Source organism: Mus musculus, chromosome 12 (genome assembly GCF_000001635.26).
Source record: "Mus musculus strain C57BL/6J chromosome 12, GRCm38.p6 C57BL/6J".
Classification (NCBI taxonomy): domain Eukaryota; kingdom Metazoa; phylum Chordata; class Mammalia; order Rodentia; family Muridae; genus Mus; species Mus musculus.
The window spans coordinates 91,757,869-91,781,836 of record NC_000078.6 but is presented as its reverse complement, the minus strand read 5'-3'; the positions used below and the strand labels follow the sequence as shown (position 1 = coordinate 91,781,836).

The window sequence follows — 23,968 nt, the reverse complement described above, 5'->3', positions numbered from 1 at the left end:
GCTGTATATAATGTTTCTCCAGATTTGCCCGTTGCAGTGTTGTAGAGAGATGGAATTTTACATTACGTCGCCTTTGGCTTCTGGCTTCTTTCACTTAGCATAACATTTTCGAGGTCCATCCATATTGTAACAAATATCAGTACTTTGTTTGTGTTTATAGCTAAATAATTCTCCACTACACTGACTATTTGCAATGCTATTTAGGAATAATTGATGACTTTGCACTTTTCAGCTCTGACGGATAACAACACTATGAATATTCTAGAACAAATTTTTATGTGGAAGCATAATTTTAGTTTTTCATATATAAAGAAATATGAAAAATATATGTGAGTATATTTGAAATATATGTGAAAAATATATATTTACTTGGGTCCAAATATAGCTCTGGCTGGCCTGGAACTTGCTATGCAGGCTGGTCTCAAACATAGAGATTCATCTGCCTCTGCCTCTAAAGTGGTGGGGTTCAAAGCCATAAACCACGTCTATAATATAAGTAGAATTACTGGGTTGTATTGCAACTTTAAGTTTATTTTTTGAGAAACTGCCACCATTTCATAAATCAGCTATACAACCTCACCTCACCTTGTGTTCATACAGTAAAGATACTATTTTCTCTTAACAGTGTGCAACATACAGGAATTACTTGTTTCTGGTTGGATGCTAATTTTAAGTCAATATCCATTTATTCAGGAACTGGAGTACCCTGCTGAAACTTAGGATAGGAGTGTGGTTAGCACTTTATTAGCCTGTTGGAAATTGTAGTCTCGTTCATGTTTACAGAGTGCCAACTGTGTTCTGATAGGGAGCTAGGCAGTGGGGCTATGCTGTGCATCAATGGGTAGCATTCTAGTTGAAGAAGACTTGTAACCGATAGATAAAAGCACTGTTACTTTGAGCCTGGGAGACTTGGTGAAGGCCTCACACAGGAATGGACATTTGGTTCAGTCTTCACTGCCAAGGCCTAGTCAGGAGAGAAGAAAGTCAGAACTAAGTAAAACATTTTTTCTACATGAGACAGGGTATAGAACTATGTATAAGTGACCTCACCCACAAGAAGACTAGGCTCCATGGTCCCCATTCTTTCAAAACCTTGTCATTTGTGGGCTGAGGTTAGCTCAAAGCAACCAGAACTGAGTAGTTTGACACGTCATCTTGGGTCAGCCTCCAGCTCTGGCAGGAACAAGTAAGTTTCTCTTCTTTGGAATGAGCAGAAGAACAAGGCAAATTGGAGCTTCTGCTTTGGCAAACGTCAGAGCCATGAGAAGCGGCCAGCCAGGACTCAGGTTGCTGGATGCATGAGCTTCTGATGCCCGAGAAGGGCGGCCCTGAGAGGCCTTTCCTCACCTAGCCTCCTGTTTTACTCTGTATTTCAATCAAGTGAGGCTCAACCCACGCCCAGTCCGCTGCCTTTCCAATATAAAGGGGTCCATGCTTTGTTGGTTAATATAAGAGACAGAAAACGGACATCATTTTATCCTGCGACTGTGCCTCTTAACCTGGGAAAGATGAAAACACTGTTTAGAGTAAGTCGAGATGAACCCCCAACTGGTATCTTTTAAGCATTTCTCTGCCAGCCATACTTAAGGGTTCTGTGAGCCTAAGAGCTCAGAAGGAGAGAATACTTGGAGGAAACAGTCACATATGGTGAGCTGTCTGCTTTTTCATTAATACAAATGGCAGAAAATGGAGCTGCTTTTTGTCCATTGCCTATCAGGGCAGTAGAGCAGATGATTTAAGGGTGGCGTGTTGATACAGAACACTTGCTTTTGGTTTTTTTAGAAAGATCTGGAACAGGTGAGTTGGGACGTGGAGAGGTTTAAAGAACTGTGAGGGGAGAGACGGATGATGCAAACAGTTATGGTCCCCTCTTCTCCCCATAGGAACTGGAGCCATACTGGTGTTTTAGAAGCAATTCTGGCATCTTTAGAACGTCTATGTTCTATCCCCAAGGTGCTCTTTATGGGTGACTTTTCCTGAATTTCAGGATTATAAAAGCAGATGTGAAATTCTTGGAATAATGCCTGTCAAATAATATACACCATGTTAATATTAGGGTAATTATTATGTTATGAATCAGCTTCATCTCTCCACCTAGGTATTAAGTTCTTTGTGGGTGACATCAGTTCATCTTGTTCTTTTCCTCGCCAGTACAATATTCTTAGTATATTGATGGTATTGGGCTCTCCGACAAATTATTTCCCTTTTGTGAGCTCTGGTAGGTAGGGGCCATACACAAATTTGTGTAGAGTTCCATCTGGGTTCATGAACACTATTTGTCACCCACAGTTTACAGTCGCCCTTCCTAAACCCTACACACCCTATACTAAAAAGTATGAAAAAAATAAAAGTGAGCTCAAAGTGGCTTGCATGAGAGAAGAGCACGGATCCCAGCATCGTGGAGGTTCACAACCACCAGCCCACAGTAGCTAGGACTCCGTAATGGTTCCCAGTCCCAGCCACTTCTTGCCCCGGGAGCTTGCTTGGCTAACCCCATTGGGTGCACAGGGCACCGGAACCGGTTTCAATGTTCTCCTGGCCCCAGGTGCGGTGGGAACCAAGGCCAGGGCAACTAAGGTCTGCGAGTGGCTCCGCCCACCCCATCCTTCTGTCCAATCAGAGAGCGTCTCTTGCACAAGCCGCGCCCAATCAGGAGCGCCGAGAGCTGCGCCCTGAGCCCGCGGGCGCCCAGCAAGCCCAGAGTCGCGAGCGGGCAGTGGAGGTGCGGCGGCCCGGACGGAGCTCTGCGCGAGCGGCGGCGGGACGGGGTCAGGCTGGGGAGCTGGCGGTGGCGCGGATCTCACCGCCGATGCCGGGACTCTGCTCAGCCCGCTGCTGGTGAGTACGACCCGCGGTGGGGAGCGACCTAGGCGCCGCAGGTGGACGGCGGGGGGCGCCGGCCGCGAGGTCCTAGCGCCGAGCATCTCCGAGCACCGGGTATTGAGCCAAAGCGGAGCGCCACCGCACCACCAAGTCCGGGAAGGCCCGACTGGGTGGGTGGGGAATGAGGCGAGGCGGCTTCTTCGGGGTATTCGTGGGGAGACCCCCGTGACCCCCACACTCATCGCAGCACTTCTTGCCAGCCCGTGCCTTTCCCTGAGCTCCAAGTCGGCCAGGGCCACTTCGTTGTCCTGAGCGGGGAGGCGACAACAGGTGTCCTTGGAGATGGTGCCTTGCCCCACCCCCGCTCGAAATCCCGGCCTTGGCGTCGCGCCCCAGCTTCGGGGTGTTCTGAGTCGGGACCCCAGCCTGGCCTCTCAGGCTCTTTGCCCGCTGGACAGCGCCCAGGGGCGGCCTGGACCCCCGGGCCTTGGATGGAGTTTCCTGAACGCGTTGCCAAGCAATTTGCTGGACACCGCCTCTCGTCGGGATGGATAGTTGGGGGGGGGGGGGGAGCGTTATTTATTGGACACTAGCCTCTCCCTGGGATGTAGAGTTTTGTGTGTGTGTGTGTGTGTGTGTGTGTGTGTGTGTGTGTGTGTGTGTTCCCATACAGACTCTGCTGAAAGGAGCTGCCTGAGGGCTCTAAGTGAATCATTAACTCTGGTTTTATGCAGCTACTGCCCCTGCCTGCATTTCTCTTGCTCGCTCCCAGTCTCCTTCATGCTTTCTGTGCTGTTTGCTCTCCTTATTTATAAAGTGACAATTCTGATTGCACTCGTATGGAAGATTATATGAGCCACTGTCTGAAAAATAGCAAGCATAGCACCAAGCATTCAAAAAATGCTGGCTCTTAACGATTGTCAAGTGGGTGATTGTTTTAAGAGTAAATCAGACCTGTCCAGACTGGCCCCATAGCCATTTGGAGTATTTAGCAGTTTTCTACTCTCCAAGGAGAAAAATGTTACTGTTACTGATGGTATCATTTAAAGGGAATAGATATGTCCTACTGGGGAGCAGATGGGAAAGAGAGATGAATTTCAATTAGTATCCAATGTTCTGTGACCCTATGGATGTTTTGTGAAAAGAATATTATGATGCTTTTGTTGTTTTCTCTCTCTTATTTGTATGGGTGATTAGAGTGGTGAAGGAATTATTTTTAGCATTTTGTAGCTTGTAGCCTTTTTTAAAGGTGAGGGATGGGGACAGAAACACACATATGCAATTCTCAGCCTTATAACAAAATGCCAGCAGCTGAAAGAACCCCAAAATGTGTGTTTCTACCTTCATGCAGTTGATGGAATGTCTGTCTCAGGTGGTCTTAGTTCAGTCTTTTGCCGCTGTATCCTCTCTGTCCCCTTGCTGTTTAATCTGGGCATCACAGACACGGGTGACTACATGTTTATTTGTGTTTCTGAACCTAAGATAGCACATGGATCACATGTTGGAGTTGTGAGCCCTCTCCTTTGAGACCTAGAGACCTCTCTATCTGTGTTCTCAGTGGACATCTGTCTGTCTTGCCATCCCACCTAACTCCTGTGGCCTGGACCTTCAAAGGACAAGGTCAAACTATCCCGGTTTTCCTGTGGTTGCCAGACCCTTGTCTACCTTAGGATCAATATACACGCCCAATATATAGCGAGCGTCTTCTCAGGGTCTGAGATGGGTTTCTCACTGCAGATCTTGCAAGTGTGAGAACAGTGTGGCTTTTCAGCTGTTGCTCTGTGGACTTTTCCTTTCCAGTGGAGTGGGAAGATCTGATGGCTATAGCCAGGAAGGGACAAAAGGATGTGGCACGGGGCAGATTGCTGAATTCAAAGGCAGACTCCCACCTCGTGAGAGCCCAGGCTCTAACTGTGGCTAAGAAATCTGGGCACCCTGCTTTGGTTCTCTGAGCTAGGCTCCACATGAGTGATACTGATTTTATTAAATAGTGAAGAGACAGGATGCTTTAAAAAGAAAATGCTAGTGGATGAGAAGCCCGTAGCACAGCCCCCAGACACAGTTACATGTCTGTGGCATCTAGGAGGTTCTAACAGTGAGAGTTAAAGATAAAGGGCAGATTGAGAGTTGACTACTTAGGCAGTTGATAGAATGAGGAGCTGAAGTGGGGTCTTTGAGAGCAAGGCAGAACAGACGGGCGAAGGCACAGAACATCACAAGTGTTGCTTTAAACTGCTTGGGCTAAATAACAAGTAACCCCAAACATCATTGCTCTACAGTCTCTCAGACTTCTTACTCATTGATGCTGTGCGTCTAGGTGGGTCAAATCAGCCTCCCTCAATCAAGGACCCTACTGACCTCACTATGGCAAAGAGAGAGACTTACCATGGGACAGCACTATCACATTTAACATCTGCTGGGAAGTGAGTGTTGGCTGGCCCTCCAGCTCCATGCCGTTGACCGAGGTCAGTGACATGGCCAAGTGTGATGTCAGAGACAGTATAAGCTTCCTGAAGATAGGGAGATATGGTTGTGGAGATCGGAAACTGAAAAAAAAAAAAAAAAAAAAAAAAAAAAAAACAAGGTCAGGGAAGTTATCCAGAGGCAGATGATGAAAGATTCGGGTTTGTGGACCAGGCAGTTGAGTCTTTATGTTATAGGCAGAATGTAACCACTGAAAGCAAATGTGTGTGTGAAATGTGTGTGTGTGTGTGAGTCTGTCTGTCTGTGTGTCTCTGTGTATATATATCTGTGTGTCTGTGTCTATCTCTCTGTGTGTGTATGTGTGTGTGTCTGTGTGTGGTATATGGTATATGTACACCCATGTGTGCACATAGAAACCAGAAGAAGATTTTGGGGCAGGGTGTAGAGCAGGCACTATTACCTCCAGAGCCATCTCCCCAGCTCCTAATGAAGTTAAATTGAGGTTTAACAAGGTCAGATTTTTAGGACAAACGCAAACCTCCAGTAGCACGGTGAAGTATGAAACTGGTGAAACTCAGAGCAAGAGGTGGCGAGATCCTGGTCAGCCCCACAACCTCACATCCCTCTCATGTGTCTCGAAGGACACCAGGACAAGGAAATTCTTCAGCTGATACTGGAGTGGCTTGTGTTTTTCACGCGTCGTCCTACAAGGCACGTGCTCTCTCACCTTGACGTTTTTATCTTGTAATATCATCAAAACCTAACAAACATCTAATATGGTAGTTCCCAGACTTTGGCTGCATCGACAGATGGGAAGGCTCCACGCAACAGAAATTGCTGACTCCGCCCCCAGCCCCATCCCAGAGTTTCTGAATCAGTCAATACAGGGTCAGACCTGAGAGTAAACTTTTCTGCCCAGTGCTCTGTCGATGCTGATGCTGTTGGCCCAGAGACCTCACAATGAAAAGCAGTAAAGGCAGCAATTAAGATGTGTCTGCTGGGAAGACCTGCAAGGGAGGGCCAATGAAAGGTTCTAGTACTTTGCCCTAGGCTGCTGTGAGCATCGGGGTGTATAGGAGTCCCTGAACCTCCAGTTCTTATTAACTGCTTGCTTGTTTGATTTTTTTTTTTTTAATCAGAACCTTATTATATAACTCTGCCTGGCCTAGACCCCTAAGCAATCCTCTGCCTCAGCCTCCTAAGTACTAAGTTACAGGTATGTACCACCCTTCCCAGGCTTATATTTAAATGTCCTGTGCAATTCTCCTAAGCCGAAAATGCCAAACAGCTCCAATGTGGAGCTTCTAGAAGCATACAAGGGCTGCTTTGTCCCACCCCCTTGTAATTCTGCCCAGCGTCTCCGTCCTCTCATTGAGCACACACCCTTTCAGCTGGTTCCAGCCTTCTCTCTCCCTGGCTTGTCCACACATCCAAATCTTAGTCCCTCACACTCTTTTGTCTTCCCAGTCTAATGTCTTCTGGACCTTGCCCACTGGGTGGATCTTTGGCTGAATCGTAGCAGAGTCAGACCAAGAAATGGCTTGTCTCATTTGGTTGAGTCTTTATGACAAAACATCTGTACGGTGTGGTCATCTGCAAATTGCAGCCCATCTCTACCCCAAGATAAATAATCCTCTGAGAATCCAAGATCAACCAGGCCAAAGCTCTTTGGCTTGCTGTAATAGGAGGGGCAGGTCACAACAATCCTCTCAGCGCTGACTCATTGCTCTCGCAATGACAGAGTGTTTGAAAAACGGTTGTTAAAGAGAAAACACGTTGCTTTGTACAGGAAATGAAACACAGGTTTCTTTTCTTTTCTTCTTCTTCTGGGTTTTAGACATAAACAAAGGGTGACCTCTATCTGGGAGCCAGATAACTATTGTGTGCCCACCCTAATATGCAGCTTGTGAACACATGACATATTTTTAGGCTCAGTGTTTTGAATGCTGGATAGTGGCTTAGAAGATGTGTCTAAGGTAAAGATGAGCATATGATGGCTCAATGGGTTATGGGTAGAAAATTCTTGAAGCAGTGTTTATTGTTTATATAAAATAAGAAATACAGTGAGCTAAAGCTTTGAAAAGGCCCAATATTTGACAGATAATCACGCTTAGCAGGTGTGTTTTTGAAACAGGCAATTCTCTTAGGGTTCTGGGCTTCTCCCAGGTAAGTAAGAAAACTTGGAACCAGAGTTCTTGTTCTGGAGGCCTGAGGCTATCTCTTTCTTTCTCCAGGTAATTCTGAAAAGCAAGTAATTTCCTCCCCTCCCACACACCTGGCTTCAAAGTGCCCTTCCCTTGGTGACTTTATGAGGCATTAGAGCATCTTCCTGCATCTTAGGTCTCCAAGAAACTTTGAAGTTTCAAAAGATGCCCTAAACAGAACCCCGGCCTTAAGAGTGAACCACAAGAGACTCCAGACAGGAAGGATTAAAGCGTCGAACAGAGTTAGAAAGTGCTACTCTCCCATTGCATAGCATTCATCTGGCAATTTGATATGAAATATCATATGTCAAATATGTCAAAGCCTCAGATACTTAGAACGCTGTCCTTTTGTGCGTATATTGAACAGTTGTAGGACATAGATTTACAGTACTATTGTTGCCTTTCCGAAGTGCCATACCTAACATAGAAATACTAGTCTAAGTTCTATAGACAGATAACAAGATAAGGGAACAAAAATAAGAGGGCAGAATTGAGAACTCAAGACCTTGCACGCTTTGTCCATCCTGTGCCCTGCCGGCCCCTCACTAACTGGGCTCGTGACCTCCAGTGGCTTCACGGATGAGAAGATGGCGGTCACTGATTCCGATGTTTGGGATGGTCCGGTGTAGCCATTGGAAGGTGACCCACGTGATGGTATTGACAATCCTTCTGGGAGTTACAAAATTCCGAGGAAGAAGTTACAGGCTCTCTGTGTCTTCTTACACTGCCTCTACTCTGACAGTGAAAGAGTACACTAGTATTTACATAAATTAATATCAGTTAATGGTGAGACCACAAACAGAAAGTCGGCAAATGGCTAAGAAGGTACTGAGTGCCAGGCGTTCAGAGACCTGATGGAGTAGGTCTTCGAAAAAGCGGGTACTGTGGGAAGAATGTAGAAATAGGATTTCGTGAGGGAAAAGCACTGGGTTTGTAGGGAATGAACCCCTGTGGACTCTGGTTCTGCATCGGCGACTCAGTTCAGGCTCCCTGACAAGACTGCCTCATCTGGGATGAGAGAGTCGACAGAAAGCAGGGGAGTTGATGGGAGTTGGTTGCCCTCTGCCCATCTAATACGAATGCTCACGCACATAGAAATTTGCACAACCTCTTAACCAACGACTATAATTCACTAGCAGGCACATAGCACAGGACAGGACTCTGATGTGACCTTCTTAACATGCCCGTTTTATTAATAGGAAAGCACTTGGGAGCTAAGGATGTCAAACCTCTTTATAAATAAAGCCTAGCCCTACCATAAACTCTGTCATCTGGCAGGCAATCGGTCTCTCTCTCTCTCTACTTCTAAAATGACTTAAAGGTCAAAGGGGTGGTTCAAAGTCACACAGGAATCCCTGGACACGTCCATGTTAACGGATCCCACCTTTCCTGTCATCAGCTGGATTACATTGCTTCCCAGAGCTCCACAAGGATGGTGACACTAAGGACTTAGGGCCTGGCCAGCTAGCTAGGACGTTTCCAGCTAGCATTATATACCACATGGATCTTCAACTGTTAATGCCCAGAGCTGCTTGTTAGTTTTAGATTTAGATAATTACACCCTTTCCTTTCAGCCTTAAAACCGTCGCTTTTATTAAGAAAGTGCCACTCCAGCTGGGCGTGGTGGGGCACACCTTTAAACCCAGCACGAGGCAGAGGCAGGCGGATTTCTGAGTTCGAGGCCAGCCTGGTCTGCAGAGTGAGTTCCAGGACGGCCAGGGCTACACAGAGAAACCCTGTCTTGAAAAAAAGAAAAAAAAAAAGGAAAAGGAAAAAAAAAAGAAAAAAAGAAAGTGCCACTTCTGTGCTATGGCTCTGTGCAGATACGCTGTGTGAATAAAATGCCATTGAGTTCTTTTAACCAGATGCCAACTAGGGTAGTTGCTTTCAGTCTGTTTGAACTTGGGAGTGAGATTTCAAACCATTACCGGCTTGATACTGTCCTCTATTGCCTGCCTTTTGAAGGTAGCCGGTTACACTTGCTGTTGCTCTTCCCTCCTCCTCCTCTTCTTCTTCCTGCCCTCTTCTTCCTCCTCCTCTACCTCATCTTCCCCCTCTTCTTCTTGGTCTGTCTATCCATGTGTGTAAGTGTGTGTGTGTGTGTGTGTGTGTTTGCATTAGTGTGAGGGTCAAAGGGCAACCTCAGGTGCCTGTCCTTACCTTCTACCTCTTTTGAGGCAGGGTCTCTTGGTTTTTTTTTTTTTGTTGTTGTTGTTTTTTTGGTTTGTTTTTCCTCCTGCATATACCAGACTAGCTGGTCTTCAGGCTTCCAGGGATTTGCCATTTGTTTGCACCACCCATTTCCTCATGCTGAGATTACAGTAGATGCTTGTGCTGTGTATCAGGCTTTTACATGGGTACTAGGGATTTGAACTCAGGTCCTCATGCTTGCTTGGCAACCACTGTTATCCACTGAGCCATTTTTCCCATGAAGTGGAATTCAGGGCAGTGGTCGTGGAGGAATAAATGGAGTGGGAGAAAACCCATGTCCCGCCAGAGTTACGATGCTCTGGGTGGGTGGACGCAGGAGGATTGCTGCTTGCTTTCCAGGCAGCCCTAGGTAAGTGTCCGGCTGTGGGAAGCCACGGAACCCAGCCTTCCGGGGGATGGACAAGAAGCAGTCTGAGGTCTCTGGGCCTCACTGAGGCCAGAGATAACAGGTTCTCAGTCTTGGGCATCCCAGACACAGCTGGACACCTCGGAAGAACTGAGAACAAAATGGGGACCCTGGGGGCAGCTTGGTTATCCCCAGGCATGAAGGGAGGAGAGGGCAGGGAGAAAGGTGGCGCTGGGTGCTTCCCACTTGGGCAAGAGTCCTTGGTCTGGTTTGTGGCTGGAGCACAGTAAGGCCTTCTGGCAGGAGATTAGATGCAGCTCTTTAGGGGAAAGTGTATTCCATAGTTCAAGCACTGTGGGCCTTGATGAGCAGAGACAGTCTATGGTTTTAGAGCTTTATTGTAGAAAGACAGAGAGAAAGAGAGAAGGTAGAAAGAAAGAGAGAGGCCGGTCATGGCCACGTGGAGAGAGAAGGGGAAGGGAGAGAGAGGAGAGCTAGAGATGAGAGTAAGAAAGATGAGAGCTTAAAGAGAGAGAAGAGGGAGGGGCCAAGCAGCCCCTTTTGTAGTGGGCTGGGCTACCTTGCTGTTGCCAGGTAACTGTGGGGGTGGAGTCTAGCCAGAATGCCAGAAGCTTAGGACATTGTGTGACTGATAGTCAGAATTATGGAGTTGGGGACTCTGTGGTGTCAGGCACCTGTCTCTGGGAACGTGGCTCACTGTTCGTCCCTTGTAGAGTTTCCTACTGGGTATCTACTGGGTCTCCGAAGCAAGCCTCATTCAACCAAAACAGGCTGTGTTTCACAGTCCCACAATAGAAACTTAAAGTTTTTTTGGAGAGTCAGTGAGTTGGATGGTGTTTTGCTGAAGCTTTGCAGAAATTGACACAGGTGAAAGCTAAGGTAGACTCATGAAGTAACGTTTCAGTGAAGCAGACACGGGAGAAAGGATTTTCTGCTATACCAAGCACGTGAAAGGACACATGATGAAGCATTCATTGCTAGCAACATGCATGTATCGATCTGCTTTACATTGCATAGTTGAGTTGGATTTGTTGGGACTCCATAGAGAGAGAAGCACGAAAAAACTTGTGATGGTGTGCTGCAGCTTCTGTGGAATCAGGCTGATTGCAGAGTTATATCAGCTGATAGAGACACATGTGCTGAGGCAGGACCCGTGGAGGGCATGTCATGTTTGGAGGAGTATAAAAAGGACTCCATGGATAGTGATGGAGGCTGAGGTAGGCTTGCTTACAGAGCTGTCTGTGCAATGCTTGTTAGTCTCTCATCTCTGCTGATCTTCGCTTCCCTGGGAGACACACAGCTGAGAACACACTTCTCCTGGTGTTCATCCTGTTCCCTCCTGCTGACTTGTGCTGAGGCTGAGGCCTGGCTGTCTCTGCTAGATCGAGTCACCACTACTGTCCTGTTTGCTCTACTGAACTGGACTGCTGATTTATCTGTGAAATGTTTGTGAGTAGATTGAGCTGCCGCTGTTATCCTGTGAACTGAACTGCCAGTTTCCAGACAACACAGACGGGAGTTGCTCCAAAGAACCATTTTTAAACAGGCCCACTTCCCTGGTAACCTGTCTTTGCCACTACCTCTGGTGGGTCGTGGGTTAGACAGGATGTCAAAGCCTTTAAGAATCATCATTACAAATAGGTTTTGAAAAAAAATTAAAGTTACATCCCCAGACCCACAATTGCTTTTTTTTTTTTAAGTGAGGTGCTCCATTTAAAATCAGATAAGATTTCACTGTTTGCTTAAGAAACTGAGTGCCTGTGTGTCCTTCTTGATGGACACTTTTGGAAGAGAAGCCCTAGAACGCTATGGTTAAAGGGCTGGGCTGAGGCTAGTCAGGCAGTGCTGAGATGATGCGGTTGTCTGGTCTGTATTAGCTGTTCTTATGAGCCCAGAGTTGTCCAAACACAGCTCACTTTCTTATCTCTCCACGTAATTTGTGTGTGTGTGTGTGTGTGTGTCTGCATTTTCCCACTTCAGATGTTGAACAGCTGAAGTGCATGGAAAACGTACATTGTTATTGAAATGATCAAAGTCCCCGCCAGTAACCCTCGCTCCTTGAGTTTTGATAGGGGTCTGGTCCTCTGCAAGGCAGAGTCGTGTCTTCTCTTTTGCACCTCCAGGCAGTGAGTGTCTCATTCTGCATCTGAGGCAAGGTCTGAGGTTAAAAGTTCTCTGGGGAGCTGGGCTTTGAATCCACTTCCTTTAATCCCTTAGGTTTGGAAGCTGCACTCTTAGTCACCACTTTGGTGTCTGGAAACAAAAAGGGAAAACACTCAAAAGCATCGTGGGCCATGTGTTCAATGCTTGCACACCTGTAGAGAGCCCCAGGAGAAAACTGTGCCATTAAAACATCTCTCTCTCTCTCTCTCTCTCTCTCTCTCTCTACTGTGCCATTAAAACATCTCCCTTCCCTCTTTCTTTCTTTCTTTCTTTCTTTCTTTCTTTCTTTCTTTCTTTCTTTCTTTCTTCTTCTTCTTCTTCTTCTTCTTCTTCTTCTTCTTCTTCTTCTTCTTCCTCCTCCTCCTCCTCCTCCTCCTCCTCCTCCTCCTCCTCCTCTCCCCTCTTTTGTCATATCTCCCCTTCCTGGATGTTTCTGTTACAAACTCACCTTTATAAAAGGAGCCGTATGAGAATAGGGCAACCTATTTGAGTAAACACAGGCTGTCTGACAGTCACTCACCCATCAGTCTCTTTGGCATGAGTGGGCAGTGCTGGCTGCAGCAACCTTGCCAGCTCCTGGCATGGTGTTTACTGACACCTCTATCTGTGCCACCCAACACACTCAGTGTTTACATGCCCTGTTGTTGGGTTTTAAGTTCCTCATGCCTGAGCAGGCCTCGGGGTACAGTTCCAAAGAATCAGAGTCACTTAATGTCACACATTAGCCTCTAATCTGGGAGGCTTGGATGGTCTCAGCAGTGGTCACAGGATCAGGGACTTGGACCCTCTGTCATTTGGTTGCATTTTTCATGTGAACAGGATACAGCATGTGCACCTGTCAAGCTGGGCCCTGTGCAGAGGTGGGTCCTAGCTGTAAGAAAGCCAGGTTAGGAGAGTCATTTCAGTTATCGCATATGTGTCTGTACTTACAGGAGGAAAATTTACAGGTGGGAAAAGTATATTGCATGGCTGGAATATGGTGAGATGGTTAAAAAGCCTCTAGCCGGTCTGCTCAAATTTGAGTTGTGAGGTCTAATAAGTTATTTAACTTCTGTATGTCTCATTCATATTCCTTATCTTTGTAGAGGGATAATAATAGAACTGCTTAGACTTGCTATGAGCATAGCATAGGTTATTTAATTTAGAGTTGTAAAACACTTTGAGACTGATGTTCGGGAGATAAGGATTTATCCAAACAGCAGAGAAAATAAAATCTGAAGGTGAATGTTTCTGTGCAAGGGCTGGACAGTACCATGATAGGTGTGGCTCACATGGCTGCTTCCGTAAAGGTCTCCAGGTGAGTCACAGGTACACGCCGTCCTACCAAGTGCACTGGGGGTGCTATCCACTTTTAAAAAATCACAGGATGCATCCTCACAAACTGCCCTCTCATGAAATGAGCACGAGAGAAGCAGTGTAAGAGAAAAAGAGAAGCCAAGGACGGGTGATTTGCCTTGGGCTTCTGGGAAGAATGCTGCTCCCTCCTGCTCTCCACTTATGGGCGTTCGTGTGTGTGTGTGTGTGTGTGTGTGTGTGTGACTGTGAATGTATGTGTGTCTCTCTGTGTGTCTGTGTGTGCATGTGTGTGTGTCTGTCTCTGTGTGTTTGTGTGTCTCTGTGAGTGTATGTGTGTGTGCACAGGCCCACTTGCCCCCATACTCACATGCATGTGTGCACGTATGATCACCCATGTAGGCACGTGTGGAGACCAGAAGCGGGGATTAGAATTGCTTTCCCTTACTCTTTGAACTATTTTTATTAATTTCGTTGAGAACGTCATACAATTTATTTTGAACCTATTCACTCCCTCTCCACCCTCATCCCTTTGCACCCAACTGTGAGGACTCCTCCTCCTCCTCCTCCTCCTTGCCCCCATCAAGTCTTGTCTTGATGTCTGACTAGTCTTATCCACCTTATTTTGTGAGGCAGGGTCTCGAATTGAATCTGAAGTTTGCTATCTTAGGCAGAAAAGCTGGCTAGAGAACCTCCGGGCTCTCCCGGCCCTGCCCCTCAGCACTGGAGCCACAAGTGTGTGCTGCTCTGTCTTGGGTGTTTTATATCGATGCTGGGGACACAGATTACTTAGCCACTAAGCCATGTCCTCAGGCCCCCTATTCTGTCATCCTGAATGGAAAAGCATCTTGGACTTCAGGAGGGTGAGTCGTTCGTTGGCCAAGTTTGGATGCGGAGCTCGAAAGGCTGTTAGACATTGACATGAGCTGGTCACTGGGTGGAATCCATAGAGAATTTGAATCTGGAGGCATGTATATGAGGGTCTTAGGTTTGGTGATGGGACCTGGGGGGCGAATGAGAACGGCTCCTCACTCCCTGAGGCTCATGTGTTCGGATGCTTAGTTACCAGAGAGTGGAACTGTTTGGGAAGAATTCGGAGGTATGGCCGTGCTGGGGTAGGTGTGGCCTTGTTGGAGGAAGTATGTCACTGGGGGTGGGCTTTGAGGTTTCAAAAGCCCACACCAATCTCAGTCTCTCCCTCTTAGCCTGCTGCCTGTGGATACGGATGTAGCTCTCAGCTACTGCTCCAGTGCCATGCTTGCCTGCCTGCCACCACCGATCCTCCTGCTATGATGATAATAGACTGACATTCTGAAATTGTAAGGGAGCCCCAAGTTAAATGCTTTCTCCTATAAGTTGCCTTGGTCATGGTGTCTCTTCAGAGCATTAGCACCAGCACAGGACCTAATTCTGGGTGAAAGTGAAAGTAATCCAGTAGCGAGTTCTGTGTGTGAACCAGGGTCACCGGAGTTCTGGCTTTTAGAAGACTCAGTCCGGCTCTCCGACTCCACTTTGTTCTTTCCCTCCCCTTTACAATAGAAGAAACGGACTTCTTGGAGACTGGCATTGTCCTGCCTTGTTTATATCATTCTAACCATCTAGTGAGGGGGCTCACCCATAGTCTTGAAAAATCAGTGAACCAGCATCGGCTACCATTTGTTCTCCCAGCAGCCTCGTGTCCTTGGGGAAGTCACCCAGCCTCTAAGACTGAGTCTCTGTCCCTGTCAGCTGGTAACTGGTAGTAACAGCCTGTCCCTGAGGCAGGAGGGGGGAGGGCTCTGCGAGTGCTGCACTAATGCTCTGAAGTGGTTCCCTCAGCTGTGGCTGTCATCGCTTGTGTCGTGCCATCACATTAGAGAAAGGAACCCTGGCGGTTCACATGCCCTCAGAGCCCTTCCGCTTCTCCACAGACTGAGAACCACAGATGCAGGGCAAGGAGCTAATGCAATGCATTGCTCACACTTGTCACTTGTGACGTTCCTTGGTCACTGAAATGCTACATCCAGTGACCAAGCCTGGCCCGTGGTGCGGCTGTCGCTACACAAATCACAGAGGCAGAGACATTCAGAGAAAAATGCAGGCATTTAAAAAGGGGTTCAGGGGGTGGGTCATCTCTGTCTGTGACACTGACCTCATGCTTGCCCTAAGCCAAGCAGGAAGATCCTCCCTGCCCCCTAACATGCGAGCTCATCTTGTCTTCTGTTGTAAATTCAAATGGTGTGGTTGTTTGAAACCACTTTATTTTGATCTCTAAATAATATTCTGGATCTATTAAAGTTTTTTTTATTATTTGTGTGTGTGTGTGTGGGGGGGTACGCATAGACATGCTCCTCAGTCACCCTTCACCTTGTGGTGTCTGTCGTATTTGAGCCCAGAGCGTACCGATTTGGCTAGTCTAGCTGGCTTGTCCCTCACTGTCCCTATCCAACCCCCCACTCCACTACTTCTCCCTCCTCTGCTGGGTTGCAGGTGGGTTCCACACCCACGCGGCATCCATTGGCACAGGTGCTGGGGATCCAACCTCTGCCCCTTGCTCTTGCCCAGTGAGCTCATTGCCCGCTGAGCCGTCTCCCCAGCCTCTGAGACGTTCACAAGTGGCAACTGCGGCTCTCTAGTCCTGCCTCTCATTCTCCAAGTAGACTTCTGCTGGGTTTGCATTTGTGGTTTACCTGCTTTGAATTTGCGGCTTTTCTGTTTCGCAAGAGTTACTGTCAGTGAGTTGTCTACCCAGAGAAATACTATTCGCGGTGGCAGGACCAAGTATGTGCCATGGCGCGGTGTGCTCCTAAATCGATCCTGGAGTGTTTTGAGAAACAGTTTCCAGATGGATGTGGGTGATGTGAGGGCTGCAAAGAAAACATTAGAAACATCAAAGTAGGAAAGACCTTCCAGGGTGAAGTTTTTCTTTCTGTTTTTCCAGTTTGAGGAAGTGAAGAGGGTAGGCTTAAACGGTGGGAAATTTCCACCAACTTGGGAGAAGAAACAAGCAACAGACTTAATTCTTAGCCACTAAGGTGCTAGCACAGGGGTCACAAGGTCAGAGGATCCTGGCTCATTTGTCTGTGGTGACAGGCTCCTCTGCCCCCACTGGGAACGCCTCCCCTGGAACAATAGCCATGTCCCCAGGAAGTTGAAATGCATGCAAACAGTTATATAAATATAAATCACACTACTCTAGAGTTTAGAAGTATACTGTGGGTGTGCTTGTAGACATTTCCCAGATTATCTTTAGTGGGAAAATGTGTGTGTGTGTGTGTGTGTGTGTGTGTGTGTGTGTGAGTGTAAGTGTGTGTAAGAAAAATGGACAGGAATTTCAAAAATTACTCTTAAAGCAGGAATGAACCAGAGATGCAGGTGAGCAGTGGCCATTGAAACGGAGTCAGTTGCTCACATTTTATGATCTGAGAATTCTCTTATCTCATCGTCAGGACACTTCTAACAGACATGCCCTGAACATAACAGCTTTCAAAAAGGAAGGCATGGTGGTGCATTTTAGATCCCCCACCCCAACCCCCTGAGCCTGATATACTGAAGCCCAGCCAGCCCTGTGGACATGCCAGCTGTGCCAAGCCCACCAGGGTGTCTGGCTTCATCCCTCCTAGCTGTTGGAGAACCCTACACAGCCTTGCTTAGTCAGCACTTGGACTTGGGACGGATCTTGTGTGTGAGTGGTCTGGAACGCAACCTATACTCAAGGATAAGGTCACATCAGGCTGGGGTCACTCAGCTGCAACTTTGAGGCCCCCTGCTGTGTGTGTGTGTGTGTGTGTGTGTGTGTGTGTGTGTGTGTGTATGGCTGGCTGGCTGGCTGGTTTTGGTTGTCTGCCTGTGTCAGGATTCTCAGAAAAGGGAAGCAGATCCTCTGTACATTGCTGAAAATGGAAAGAAGGAATTATCGGCTCAGGGTCAGTGGGAGCCACTATGTCTAGCTTCCCTCTGCGGCTCTGGAATGATTCTGTCTTGTTTTGAACAGCCCGAAGCTGAGTGGAGCCCGACGCACTGTTCTGGGGCTGAGTCTTTAACAGGGAGTCAAGAGGTCCCAGGGGGGTTGGCAGTGGCAGTTTGGGCAGGCTGCCCATAAAGCACCTTAAACCACAGATGATGTCGTGTGGGATGTGTGATTTTTCCTAACTGAAGAGATTCAGAGAGCCCCAACATGTGAGAAAAGTACTAGAACTAGTTCCACGGGGAGGCTTCGAGCCATGCATCTTACCCGTGGTCCGTCAGGGAGAAGTCTTCTGATGCAGAACGTGAGAGTGTAGCTGTAACACAGGCTGTGGTGGCACACGCATGCCTTTAACCCCAGCACTGGGGAGGCAGAGGTAGGCGGATCTCTGTGAGTGTAAGCCAGGCTGGTCTACAGAGCTAGTTCCAAGACAGCTAGCAGGGCTACACAGAGAAACCCTGTCTTGAAAAATCAAAAAAAAAAAAAAAAAAAAAAAAAAAAAAAAGAAAGAAAGTGTAACTGTGTGAAACCCTTGAGTGTACCAACAGAAAGGCCATACTATAGGTAAATGGGAAGGGGTTGGTTTCTTCACAACTTGTAAGATGGACACCCCGAAACTGACACCATTGCAGCACTACCCTCAGCCCCCTCTGGCCTTCTCTCCTCTCCTCTGCTTGAGCCTCCTTGTCTCTGTGTCGCCTAACAATCGACCCCAGTGGAGGGAGCACACGTATCTCTTCTTGCCTGGCTTCCTCTGGCTCCTGGTTTGCCACCCCTTCAGGATGATGGCAAAAGCAGACTCCCCAGGCCCGACCATAGCTTTCCCCAGACCTCAGCTGTAGTTCTTATTTCTCCTGCCGTTACTCACTGTGTGTCTCCCAGCTCAGTCCTCTTGCTTCTCCAGACTCTGGGAACAGCCCGACGGTTGCCACACAGGCCCATAAAACTCATTCTATCAAACACTGAACTTAGCACATCCCTCTCCCCTCAGCCACTCTTCCTCCTGAAGTCCTTGTCATGGCAAATACAGCTTGGTCCCTTCCAAGGGCATTTTTCATCTGTGTACCGCGCAATGACTTCTTCTAAGTGAGCCCAAACACACTTCACCCCGGCGTCCTGATGTCACCCTATAGAAACCATCCTCCCCTCCATCTTGCTAGTCTGACCACCGTAATGCCTGCTTACCTTCTCCTCTCCTGTCTCCATTCCTCACCTTTTCCCGAGTGATCTAAGACGCGGACTAACCGAGCGTTGCTCTGCCCGCTTGTTTAATTGGTGTTTGTTGCTTTTATTTCACGACCCCACCTCCGCAGTGCCCCGTCTTCACATCTTACTCTTGGTCTGTCCGGCGTCCCTTCCTTCTGCGTCCCTTCTGGCTCTTTGCTTTTCCAGATGGAATTGGCTGCGGGTCAGAGGCCAGCATGCTTGCATTCGAGGGCTTCCCTTGAGCGCTTGACATCTTTTACCCCATCCCCCTGGGCTCGCAAAACCTTTGAACTCTATCTAGCCTTACCTCAGACGTTCAGCCTTCCCTCACACCATGGCTTGCCTGTATCTCCACATCCTGCTCCATCCCCTCACCCAACCCCACCCCAGCTTCTACGGTCAGCATGTGCAAGTATGGAGTTAGGCAAAGGGATGTCCGTGGATGGACACAAGAACTGGGGATCGCCTATATACTTTTGGGTAGTAAACGGTAGTGCATGTTATCACGGCTGTGGGCATGGCTGAGTAGAATGGCACATGGTATTCTCACGGTTGGTTCCTACAGAGGCCTTGCTGCCATCCGAGAATGTCCTTCTTGCTCACCAGTGTCCCCTGATCCTAGCTAATGTCCATTTATATTTCAGACCCGTGGCTAAGTATCATTTTTTTCCTCACTTGTTCTTAGCTGGCCCCAGATGGGATTGTGTGTCATCCATCTGTGTGGATTCTCCCAGTGTAGCCCTACTCGTATTATATATCATGTTTGTCCATCCGCTTGTCTCTTTGAAGAGGTTAGATTTCAGTCATCTTGAACACAGAACTTCACTAGCTATGCCAAACAGCAGGGGATGTTAAATGGATGCTTATAAAATGATTGGATTAGTGAATAAATGAATGGGTGATGTTCCCTGACAGAATTCTATTAACCTGAAGACATTCCATGAGTGCAGATAACCAAAGGCCTAAGGCAGCCACCGGGTCATTCCCCTGTCTTCTGACTGTGCGAGATTGCATGCTAACGTGGGATCTTAGCTACATTTAAGCTTCTATAGGCAGCATCTTACAAACCTTTGCAGTCCTCAGCCTCCTTTCTCTCCAGGCTTCTGTGGTGACCAAGTGTGCTGGTGTGAACCATTCTGCTGTCTGAGGTTGATGCTGGGGTCCACCCACTATGTCTGGGTTCCGATGAAGTACCACACTGAAGGCGTGGGATCTTAGTTGCCCATATGCTGCTACAGGAGCCAAAAGATGCACCCTGCACACCGGGAAGTCAAGGCACCATGTAGTGAACCCCGACTCAAAGGGAATAAAACCAGGTAGCAGCCACCAGATACACCCTACCTCTTAGCACCCCCACACCCCCGTTCAGCAGACTTTTAGAGACAGAAATCCCTAATAGCTTCCAAGATCACCAGGCAGCAGGCCATGGTTCCTCTGAAGCCAGGGCCAGGCCAGCCCCACCACATCTGGTATTTCCCTGCCTCTTGGCCCTGGGTCCTCCGTTGTATAGACTTCTCTGGGGTCGTCCGTCATGAAGCCCCAGTATTGAAGCTTCATCTTGTGTGCTAACCTATCACTCATTCGCATTTGCCTCTCTTCCCTGAGAACCCCAGACCAGGGAAGGGCCAAGAAGAGAGAATGGGATGGTAATCTAGGCCTCTGGGCCACAGATCCTCTAGTCTTAGGCTTTCGTCATGAGTTTCCTGTTCACCCTTGGCTGTGTATCCCTGGGGGATACTGATCACTCTTATTTAGGGGAACAGGACACATAGGCTTATTCATAGAAAAAGACGAATCAAATTGGGAGCCTGTGAGCTGGTTGTTCTAACTAATAGTCTCTCCCTGGGCTTCCTAATTAAAAAAATAAAATAAAAATCTCTCATTAAAAAAAAAAAATCAAATATGGAGCTGGAGAAATGTCTTTGTAGTTAAGAGCACTGTCTGCTCTTCCAGACGACTTGAGTTCAATTCCCAGCATCCACATGGCTGCTCACAACTGACTGTAACTCTACTTCCAAGGGACCTGACATCTTCACACAGACATGCATGTAGGCCAAACCCCACCAATGCACATAAAATAAAAATAAACAACTCATAACTTTTAAAGGTCAATAATTCAATGAAATACGACATAGCCACAACATGGATAATTATGATATTTTTGACAAATTGGGGGTTTATCTCTAAGCGTATCCATCTACTTGCATGAACGTGTAAAACTTGGCCTGTCCAAGCCTCAGTTTCCTTAGCTAGAAAAATACATGTTAATAATTGCCCTTTATCTCACAGGGTTCATGTGGCAGTTATATTATAATGCATATGGGCCATCAAGAGTTAAAAATGATGGCTTAGTTGTTAGGTTTATTTGTTTTAAAGTACGTGTGAATGATAGTGTGAACCGTTGTCTTTATGGAATACAACTTTAAGGTGGGATTTCGGAGCCATTAAAGGCTTTATTGGGGTTTCAACAGGAGTATCCTTGGTCTGGGATTTTTCCCCTCAAGGAAAGAAAGGCACAGACCAAGTTTTAATCTTGCTTAAAGAATGGGTTTTGGTTTTTTTTTTTTTTTTTTAAAGGGGCCAGGCAGGGCTGTGTGCAAGCAGTGTTGACTTGCTAGTTTTTTAAAAGTCTACTTTCCCTCTTTAGGGTGTTTTCATAATCTCTACAAAAAGGCTAATATCATCCTTAAATTAATACGTCTTGGGGGTAGAACAGAATGGTTTTTATTTTTTGCTGTGGCTGAGAGGATCCCAGAAGTAGCCCCTGGGTCTTCACCACAGGTGGGTTCCAGTGTGCTCCTGCCAGGTAACTGGAGAAGCGCTTCCCCTCTGAAGGCATGTAATCAGGACCAACAGTGTGTATCCTGGTGACTCCCGGCATTTATGGACTTTATTAAGAAGCGGTAAGCTTCAGGGCTGGCAAGATGGCTCCACGGGTAAAGGTGCTTGCTACCAAGTCTGACGGCCTAAGTTTGATCCCTGGGTTTCGCATGGTGGAAGGAGAGAACTGATTCCCTCAGGTTGTCCTCTGGTCTCCAAATGTGCAATATGGCACAATAAATCAGTGAATAAATTAATGTAGTGATTTTTAACTTTCTGTAATTGGACTTCCAGCTCAGCTCACTCTTCCACAGACCTGGCTGCCTTCCTTCAGTGTGATGTGCCCTGGTGGCAAAGTGCCCTCCTCTCCTCATGGAGTGGACACTCTAGCCAACCTCTCAAGAGTCACTAATGACCATCCAGCCCCGTTATGTTTCTCTGTAACGTTCACTGAAAAGTCTGCCTTTTACTGGAAAATTCTCTTCTGCCTCCATGAGCCAACCCTTGAAGGATTCTTTATTATTTTTTTTTTCTTTTTTCCTTTCCCCTTGATTTCTCAGATCTGTCACCTAAAGCCTGTTTTTTTTTTTTTTTTTTTTTTTTTTTCCTGATTCTCCTTCCCATGTCTGCTCCAGGGGTCAGGCAGTTTCTGCCTCTTTACTTCCTGTAGCGATAACCTGCTAGGCTGATTTATATATTGTCCAGGATGACTGTAAAATCTTTTACCTCCAACTTACCCCATATTTTCTGTAACCGCCCTTGTTGCAGGATATTTGGTTATACTGTGAACCCTGAGGTTGTGTTATTTTCTGGGAAAAAAAAAATCTGTTTCTAGTTGTGGTGTGGCTCCGCCCTTAGCACACACCTTTAATCCCAAGCAATGAAGAAGGTAAAGTTAGTTTGTAGAAGGAAGCACTCCTGTTTGAAGGTGATGTCTAATTGAGTAGCCAAGTGACAGATCAGAGAAAGATCTGACGGACTAGAATATGCCCAACTCTCTCACACAGAGGAAAGGGAAGCTACGTAAGAAATCGGGGCAGAGAGAAGCGGTTTTACTGGGAGAATGTTCCAGAGACAGGTTGAAGAGAGAACAAGCAAGTCACAGGTAAAGACAGCATGAACCGGAGACTGAGAAGGAGCCAGAAGATTAGAATCGATTGTCAAATTAGTGCGAGGCCAAGCAGAGAAATTCAGGAGAAGCTGAGAGAGAGAAGCCAGGTTGAGTCAGTCAGTTTAGAGAGGAGTTTAAGCCAGAACAGCTGAGCTGAGCTGACCAGCCAGCCAGAGATCATTTCAGCAGCAAGTCTCAGAGGCTGAAAACATTCTAGGCCTAGATTAGATTGTAAGGAGACTAGAAGTTTCCAGGTCTAGGCCTAGTTCAGCGACTGAGGCAGTAAACCTCGGAGACAACAATTGCCACCGGGGAAAAACAGCTGCTTTTACACCCACTTTGTGTGCCAGGTAAAACTCACTTCCCACCTCCACCTCTAAATTACCTGCAGCTGGACTGATCCACCCCTGGTTTCCTTAAGAGATGCTCTGGGCCTTTCTCTGTCCTCTATTCAGCTGCAAATGGCTGTCCTTTAATCACCAAGCTTAATCGATCTTTCTTTTAGTTTGTTGAGTAAGACCTAGGGATTCCTTGACTGTGGGCATTTTCTCTGCTTCTCATTGTCTTGCTAGGTCAAGATTTTCTCCTAACAGTTAGCATTTCTCTGCTTTTTTTTTTTTTTTTTTTTTTTTTTTGGTTTTTTGAGACAGGGTTTCTCTCTATATCCCTGGCTGTCCTGGAACTCACTTTGTAGACCAGGCTGGCCTTGAACTCAGAAATCCACCTGCCTCTGCCTCCAAAGTGCTGGGACTAAAGGCGTGCGCCACCACTGCCTGGCTCTTCTCTGCTTTTTCTAACATGTGGATGTAGGCATGTGGAAGTAGCGTGTGCCATGCAGGGCTACTTGACCACATACCTCCAGGGTAGCATTCAGATAAAAGGGACATGTTTCCTGTTGTGGAAGTGGCTGCCACTGCCCATGGCTACACAACAAAGGATGTCAGAGAAGGGAGAGGGGAGAGCACCCACCAACCTAAACAGAAGTTCTATTTCTACAAAGAAGGGAGGATGGGGGGATAGCTTTTCAACACGTTCTGTATCCAGGAAGGAGAAGACTGTGTGTGTGTTTTTGGATAAGGCTGCACTGGGCTCACTTGGCTGTAGATTCAGACAAGTTTGAGATATGTCACTGCAGCTGTTTTCTTCCAGCCCCTGTTTATCTTGGTATAGAGAGTGTTCAGTTAGGATAATACCACACTCTCATGTCACAATTACACATCTTTGGATGTGATGAGCATACTGCAGAGGTTGGTGAGGCCTGTGGTCACATTGATGCCCCCAATCGACGGAGGTCCCGTGAGCTGGACTCAGCAGCTGTGGCGCACCTGGGTCCATCCTATAGCAGACTGTCCCCTAGGCTGCACGGGCTGTGTACTTCACACTCCACGGTCGCTGCTCAC

The 23,968-nt window shown here is 47.2% G+C and overlaps 1 protein-coding gene across 3 annotated transcripts in view; it reads left to right on the top strand.

Annotated features, from left to right (window-relative positions):
* Positions 1–23,968, top strand: part of Ston2 (stonin 2) — a 153,428-nt gene that overhangs the window by 4,600 nt on the left and 124,860 nt on the right. Inside the window, exon 1 of one of the 3 annotated variants that reach the window (XM_006515374.3) lies at positions 2,657–2,838. The exons of 1 other annotated variant lie outside the window; for it this stretch is intronic. The gene's annotated coding sequence lies outside the window, so the exon portion shown is untranslated. Of the gene's footprint in view, positions 1–2,656; positions 2,839–23,968 lie in introns of those variants that run through there. One more of the 3 variants, XM_030246511.1, reaches the window with a different exon arrangement.